Below are 6747 nucleotides of genomic sequence, written 5' to 3'. Positions count from 1 at the left end.
AAAAAAAAAAAAAAAAAAAAAAAAAAGCGAAAAATGTTTTTTTTACTCCCGCACCCATCTTCCCCTCTCACGAACGATTTAGGTCGATTTTGTAGGCACTAAGCAAAATGATGTTTTAGGGACATGGGAGATAGTCCAGGGCATTTCCAGGGGCACCCATCAAAACGGAGAAATTCCAACTTGTTGGTGCTTCTTAAGTCCGACGTCCGGCCATATTGCAAGCATTATCGATAGAAAATTTAACTCTTTTGTTACCATATTTCTGTTAATTTAGAAAATAATGAAGAATATAGTAAAATAACTTTATCATAATTAATTAAACTGGTGTTGGGGACATTAATTAATATGAAACTTTGATGGAAAGTTTTCTAATTTAGATCCCTTTAAGACAAGAAAGTTTGTATCAAAGAACCAGGAATCCGTTGGCTGATTAAATCGATCCCCGATACTTTATTTTATCGACCCTGAAAGGACGAAATACAAAAAACTGACCTCGGCGGGATTTGAACACCTATACGGAGCCAAACATTCATAACAACAACAATAATAATGGTTTCAAATTTTAGCACAAGGTCAGCAATTTTAGGGATGGAATTAAGTCGATTACATCGATCCCAGTGTTAAAAATGATATTTATTTTATCGACCCCCAGAAGGCAAAATCGACCTCGGCAATATTCGAACTCAGAACATAAAGACAGACGAAAATACTGTTAAGTATTTTGTCCAGCATATAACAACAACAGCAACAATTACAATAATTATAAATTAGAAGAATGAAACAACTGTTCGACCGCCCAAGCTACAATGTCCACACACGAAAATAATACGTAAATAGTAAAATAAATATCGAAGACAAATGTCTGTACTTACTTGTTTCTGGTTATTTCATTAACTTTAGACAAGAACGAACATTTGGTCTGTAAAAACCCAGAAAATAACAAACTTTGTGCTTCTTTTTAATTTTCCAAAACTTTCTTTTCATAATTCAAACAAAAGCCGTTTGAGTTAAGACCACAACAGCAGGAAAATATAGGTTTAATAATGTGTCCTTTACAACTAAATAATAACGTGTTAATTTTACTTAGAGACATCAACAAATGGCTTGGTGACCTAAACAGACTGGTCCAGACATGATGTTGTTAAGATAAAATCTAGTCTTGTGCCTGACAAAGCAATTAAAGACACCGACATATTATCCGGACCCGATGTCTTAGTTAAGACGTCCTAGTCCAGTCCTAAATTCGTTGGTTAAAATATGTCCTGTTAAAGACCGAACAATATTTGTTCCTTCATTGTAAATAAAGTGTTTATCGTTTTACGACATTTTAAAAAAGTTTGAATTTCGTAACTATAGAGTACTGCGCATGCGTCAGCGACTACCGGATATCCGCTCACTTTCGTTGCTGCGATCAAAGCGTCATTAGAAACCAACGTTTGGTGAAAGTTTCAGTTAAGACGCTCTCGTCCGTGTCTATGTTCCATCGTTTATCTTTTGTATCAATCATCGGACTGTGGCCATGCTGGGGCACCACTTTGAAAGATTTTAATCGAACAAATCGACCCCAGGACTTTCTTTTTTTTTAAATTTACTTTGGAAATCTGGTACTTACTCAAAATCGGTCACTTTTGCCGAACTGCTAAGTTACGAGGAACCTAAATAAACCAACACCAGTTGATTTGTTTACATCCCGAGGCTTAGTAGAAGACACCTGCTCAAGGTGTTACACAGAGGAACTGAACCCAGAACCGTGTAGTTGGGGAGCAGATTCTTTACCACACAGTTACAAGTTTAGATCTAACGATATTTGCTTCATCATTGCTCAAATTCTTCGTTCACGACATTTCATTTTTATAAGTTACGTATTTCATAACTGTAGAACACTGCGCATGCGTCAGTTATTACCATTTATCGGCTCGCTTTCGTTTTCTTGATGGTGTCATTTGAAACTTCAAAGATTTTGGGTGGTTTTTAGCTCAACCAGGTCTGCGTGTATTGTTGTTGCGACGACGAGGATTTTCGTCTGAGATGATAGTATCTTTGCTTGGCTTCGCGAGCGAAGATTAACGGTGAGAGATGTCCACCTCTGTTTAAGGTTTTCTATGCCCGACGAGTCAGACGGCAGAGGGTACATGGGGGAAATAGGCTGATCAGGGTTGGTCGGAGTGTCCTTGATTTTACTACTTTTTCTTTTGTGTGCAAAGATGGTCCTGTTGGTATCTTCAAAGGAGGCTGTTGTCCTGAGGACGGTGAGATGCCAGGCTTCACGGTCACTGGCAAGAACAGACCACTGGTGTCCTGAGATGCTTGTAAGTCCTATGAAATCATCATCAGCAGCAGCAGCAATAATGGCAACAGAATAAACAAACGAAGCTAATTGCTCGAAAATGTGCATCTTTGGTCACCTCAGCACAACTCTGATCGAAGATTCCTCCGTCTAAAACTGCATCCAATGCTATGATTCCATTCTATAAAAATACAAACCCTTACAGCTTTCTTTCAACATCATCCAATTCATCTCTGACTCAATATTTGATCGTAAATGATCGATCGCAAAACTGAAGGACGGAAACAGCCAGACACCATCGCGAGCAACATTTAAGATTCAATACGTTAGAGAGACGGGTAACGGTATCGGAAACCTCCCTACGAACTCCTCAAACGCCATCTACAAATTACGGTGTTTCAGTCACTTACTCCGTTCAGTTAGATAAGCAGCAAGCTCCTTCGAAAGAAGGTGAAAACCATTATCGTAGAATTAAGGATGTTATGGTAGGAAAAAAGAGCCGATAGCAGCGATGTGGCTTTATGACAGTGGTTCTTAACCATTTAGTTTTTTTTTATGGACCCCCTTTGATTACTGTTTCACCCTGGTGGACCCCTATAGGCAATCGATGTTTAAAAACTAGTTATACACATGCTTAGGCGTAGGAGTGGCTGTCTGCTAAGTATCTAGGCGTAGGAGTGGCTATGTGGTAAGTAGCTTGCTTACCAACCACATGATTCCTGGTTCAGTCCTACCGCGTAGCACCTTGGGCAGGTGTCTTCTACTATAGCCTCGGGCCGACCAAAGCCTTGTGAGTGAATTTGGTAGACGGAAACTGAAAGCCCGTCGTATATATATATATATATATGTATGTGTGTGTATATGTTTGTATGTCTGTGTTTGTACCCCCAACATAGCTTGACAACCGATGCTGGTGTATTTATGTTCCCGTAACTTAGTGGTTCGGCAAAAGAGACCGATAGAATAAGTACTAGGCTTACAAAGAATAAGTCCTGGGTTCGATTTGCTCGACTAAAGGCGGTGCTCCAGCATGGCCGCAGTCAAATGACTGAAACAAGTAAAAGAGAAAAGAGTATGCTTCTTTCAAATTTCGATTTTGTTTTTCACACATTAAGTTCTATCGATTGAACTATAAAGACGTTAAGAAAAGAAACCTAACTGTTTGTTGCAAGAAATACATATGAAGCATAGTTCATTCATGGACCTTTAATATACAACTGTGGGGCTCCAATTTACCATTTTGCTTGTGTGGCCCCGCCACAATCTTATATGAGCTCCCTTATAAGAGTTACATGGTGCTATCTCGTCCAAGGGGAATAACTCGTCTCTTACAATAGAAAATAGCTTACTCTCTTATCAATCAATTACCACTAGACTATCAAGTCCGCAAAGATAAAGCAGGGATATTCATCAAACGTTTCGAAGGAAATTCGAAGCAAAATATTTTGTGACCGTGCGATCGGTCAAGATATGTGATCCTCTTGGAAGTAACTTGACTACACCAGCGGGGTAAATGCACCAACAATAATCTAATCAACGTTTTAGCACAGTGATTGTCAACCAGATTTTTACCTATGGATCTCCTTCATTCCTATTTTATTCGAATGGACCCTTATAACCATTCCATGTTTAAAAAATCCTATTGTACTAGCTTACTTACCAACCACATGGTTCCAGGTTCAGTCCCAATGAGTGGCACCTTGGGTAAGTGTCTTCTACTACAGCCTCGGGCCAACCAAAGCCTTGTGAGTGGATTTGGTAGACGGAAACTGAAAGAAGCCTGTCGTATATGTATATATATATGTGTGTGTGTTTGTCCCCCAATATCGCTTGACAACCGATGCTAATGTGTTTACATCTCCATAACTTAGCAGTCCGGCAAAAAGAGACCGATAGAATAAGGTCCATGAGCCTGTTAACACATAGACCAGTCAAAGACAAATAACAGCCCATGGGACTTTCCGAATGATGTGCCTAGTGAAAAATAACCGTCAATTTTTCTAGTAGTGTTGCCTGTCAGATGATAAGCCATCTCATCCCATGTGGTCTGTTTCTTGAACAGTGTTGTCCATATCCTGATATAGACTATGGGATGTGGTAGGGTGGTGCATTTCTGGGTAAAATGTGTAGTGAGAAGCTGCCTGAGAATTGAACCATGCTTCTCAGATTTTTCTGACTTTAGAATCCTGACCAAATTTATTTCTATAAAAGGAAAAGAGTTGCCATAAAAGGTGTTAATCATCATCATCATCCTCATTTAACATCCGTTCTCCATGATGGCATGAATTGGACAGTTTGACATGGAGCTGGTCAGCTGGGAGCTATCCACTCTCCAATTGTCTGTTGTGGCATGGTTTCTATAGCTGCATGCCCTTCCTGATGCCAACCACCAAACAGAGTGCAGGATGCTTTTTATGTACCACTCGCAGAGCAATTTCAATATTTGTACAGATTGGAAGGCTGTGAGCTGGCAGAAACGTTAGTACGCCGGGCGAAATGCTTAGTGGATTTCGTCTGCCGCTACATTCTGAGTTCAAATTCCACCGAGGTTGACTTTGCCTTTCATCCTTTCGGGGTCGATTAAATAAGTACCAGTTACGCACTGGAGTCGATGTAATTGACTTAATCCGTTTGTCTGTCCTTGTTTGTCCCCTCTGTGTGTAGCTCCTTGTGGGCAGTAAAGAAATAAGAAACGTTAGCATGCCGGGCGAAATGCTTAGCGGTATTTCGTCTGTCTTTACCTTCTGAGTTCAAATTCTGCCGAGGTCGACTTTGCCTTTCATCCTTTCGGGGTTGATTTAATCAACTGGCCCCCTCCCAAAAAATTTCAGGCCTTGTGCCTAGAGTAAAAAACAATATTTGTACAGATTGGATCATTTTTTTTCTCTTTTCTCTTATCTTTCATTCCTATTCACAGACCTTCATAAACAGTATCAATGCCTACCTGAAAATGGTTTGACCAGTCAGCACTGGCTGATATATTTATGGTTGAGACAGCAACTTCAGAGGAAGTGTGCGAGTTTTCCTGCAAAACAGATTCTAGAATCTTCCAGGTTGACTGTAATTTAAAGGTGAGAAAATCCAGCTTTGAGCAGAGCTGAATTTGTATAGGTTGGGTCTTCCCCCACCCACCATCCAGTAATTTCTGTTCCCTCCTATTCACAAGCCTTCACTAGTAGCATCAATTAATGGATATTCACCGTACCATTATAAAATATTAATTTATTAGATGTGCATCTGTAAAGTCAGGCAAATTGTGGTGTGGTTATTTTTAAAACACATAGCTGACCAGATATGCAGGACAACTAAACAAAAAGATAGGGTCACAAACCACACTAAAAATTGTGATGAAATTAATCATCCAGTTTTTTTCTAACCGTATAGCATTTAAACCGGCCACAAATATTCTGCCTTTCTGTTCCAACTGACCAAATCCATTCTCTCAGACCGACCTTACAGTGTCATTCTAAAATAATAGCAATTACTTCATTGAAATCTCAAAAGCTACAAGGTAATGCATGATTAATTCAAGACGATTTTGAATAAATTAGCATTACATTCGACAGACTGATCTGAATGTGGAAGAATTAAAGGTGGGTTGCATTGGTTTGTATAATTTATCTAATTTTTCTCCATATGTGAGTCAGTTGCCTTTCCCTTGGACAACATTGGTGGCATGGAGGAACGAGGGTGGTATGCACGTGTAACTTTTGGTCTTCCATAAAACAGCCTTGCCTGGACTTGTGCATCGGAGGGGAACATTCTAGGTGCAATCCCAGCATCATTCATGACCGAAGGGGGTCCCTTTATGCTTTTATATAAATGACATCAACTCATATATTATGTACAATACAGATATACTTATATTAGCAAAAATATATATTCTGGCATGAAAGAAAAGGCACAAAGCATCCAAGTCAATATATATACACACGTAAGCATTATATACATATATATACACACACATATATATATATATCCACACACACACATATATATGTGTGTGTTTATATATATATATATCATCCTTGCAAGTAAGTTTTAAACTTATATATATATTTATATATATATTGTGTGTGCATGTATATATATATATATATATACACACACACATAATATTTAACGTTTGTCTTCCATGCTGTCATGGGTTGGACAGTTTGTCAGCAGCTAGTCGTAAGCCATTTGGAGTGGACAAAATGTTTGGTTGGCATGATGGTCAAGATAAAAAAAGCAAAATTAAGCCACAGAGGACAGCAGATAAAACACATGACAGGAAGTGATACAAAGTTGACCAGTGGTTCACTAAAGGTCAAGGTGATCTTGTAATTACCTTGACCTTCAGTCAACAACTGACGAAAGAGTTTGGTCTCCTTACTTTTTGAATCTTGCTCTGGGTGCTTTACCTGTTGTCCATGCTTGATTGATTGGTGTGTGTGTAAGTGTGTGTATATATATATATA

At 39.0% G+C, this 6747-nt stretch overlaps 1 protein-coding gene across 1 annotated transcript in view; it reads right to left on the bottom strand.

The window, feature by feature from the left end:
• LOC106874442 (centrosomal protein of 63 kDa-like) overlaps window positions 1-6747 on the bottom strand; it is a 23346-nt gene that overhangs the window by 1668 nt on the left and 14931 nt on the right. The window lies entirely within an intron of this gene.

This window comes from Octopus bimaculoides, chromosome 24 (assembly GCF_001194135.2).
Source record: "Octopus bimaculoides isolate UCB-OBI-ISO-001 chromosome 24, ASM119413v2, whole genome shotgun sequence".
In the NCBI taxonomy this organism is placed as follows: Eukaryota; Metazoa; Mollusca; class Cephalopoda; order Octopoda; family Octopodidae; genus Octopus; species Octopus bimaculoides.
Note: the sequence above shows the minus strand (reverse complement) of the source record. Positions and strands in the feature narration are given on the sequence as shown.